This window comes from Wasmannia auropunctata, unplaced genomic scaffold, assembly GCF_000956235.1.
Source record: "Wasmannia auropunctata unplaced genomic scaffold, wasmannia.A_1.0 LD336024.1, whole genome shotgun sequence".
NCBI classification, from domain to species: Eukaryota; Metazoa; Arthropoda; class Insecta; order Hymenoptera; family Formicidae; genus Wasmannia; species Wasmannia auropunctata.
This window is the reverse complement of record NW_012026866.1, coordinates 80395-81899: the sequence shown is the minus strand read 5'-3', so window position 1 is coordinate 81899 and position 1505 is coordinate 80395.

Here is a 1505-nt window from a genome sequence, read left to right as displayed (position 1 = left end):
TTTTTTTCAATCTGATACAATTTTTTTCGAGGTAAAAACATTAAAAAATATACTTGGCGGTTTTTTTACATTTTTAATGTCTATTTTCCACGGATACATACTTACAAATCGTTGATAAAATAACGTTTTTGGAGTTTGATTTCCAGTTTAGGATCGCCTTAAGGACAGTATATCCTGTTAAATAATTACTTCTGATATTAGTATAACCAAATTTAAATTATTGTTATTGTAACTGTTATTACATTATATAAAACTTAATGATACCGGAATTACAAACGCGTGCTTCGCATGCGTTATTTGACATTTTTTACTTTTACTATAATTTGCTATTACATCACATCAATTTCAATATATATTATATACAATTGTCAGAATATGCAATGACAGCTGTTCAACGAAGTAAGCATAGTGAGGTAACCAATTATCATTACGGAAAAGCGAAAACAAATAACTTCGAGAAATGCGCGACGAGTTGTCGGCTTAACATGCCTTTTTTAGATAGGAGGATAGGAGGATTTAAAGTAAAAAAAAAAAGCAGCAAGTATGCGTCAGTGCGGCAATTAAAACGAAATGTCTAAAAACAACTAAATTTTAAAATTAAATATATTTAGTCAATTAATCCGAACATTTCGACTTTTTTTTTAGCCATCTTTAGCAAAACGATTACAATATGTAAATATGTATTTCTGCCGACCATGAGGTAGAATATTCCTTGCCTAAAGAAGTCAAAATATATCGGTGGCAAAAAACTAATATAGTGGGCAAAAAATTCCAATGTATTATAAAGAGTGAACATTAATTGTAAAATCAAAGACGTTTTCGTAAAAGTTAAAGAGACAAAGAATGCACTCACCTCACAGTTAGCATTGTCGAGAAAATCGTAAAACAAAGGTATATATTAATATAAGGTTATTTCTCGATATTTACTTGTTATATATAAATTAAATACTCACTAAACATTTTAACCATTACGTTGTTGAAACGTTATTCTAATATCTCGGCGACAGCAAATGTCCTACCTCTACGACGGTTCAAAGAAACGTTTTATTTGTGAGATTTTTGCAACGTAACAGGAATGTATCATTATGCAAAATCAATTGCTACGTTTCTTATACGTTGTAATAATGCTATAAATAAAGCCCGTCTACAATTGCGTAAGCATAGTTGCAAGTAGTTGTAGTTGTAAAAAATTACAAAAAAACGGGCGCGCCAAATATGTTGTTGCTGGAGATTTTCTCACATCTTTGATTGTTTTCTACACATTGTTGTCACATAATTTGCTACTTATTGTCAGTGCAAAAATCTCTTTTTAATTTCTAGGTCCCTTATTATATTAACTATTGTATTTTTTGTTTTTATTTTATTTTACTGCTTTGGTTCTTTGCATAATGTTATAAATGAGAATTAACTAACTATTATCATTTGAATTGGAATAGGAAGAGTTGTTGCCTATTCTAATTAGTATATTTGAAATAATGTTTTAATTTCTCTTCTTTAGCATACCA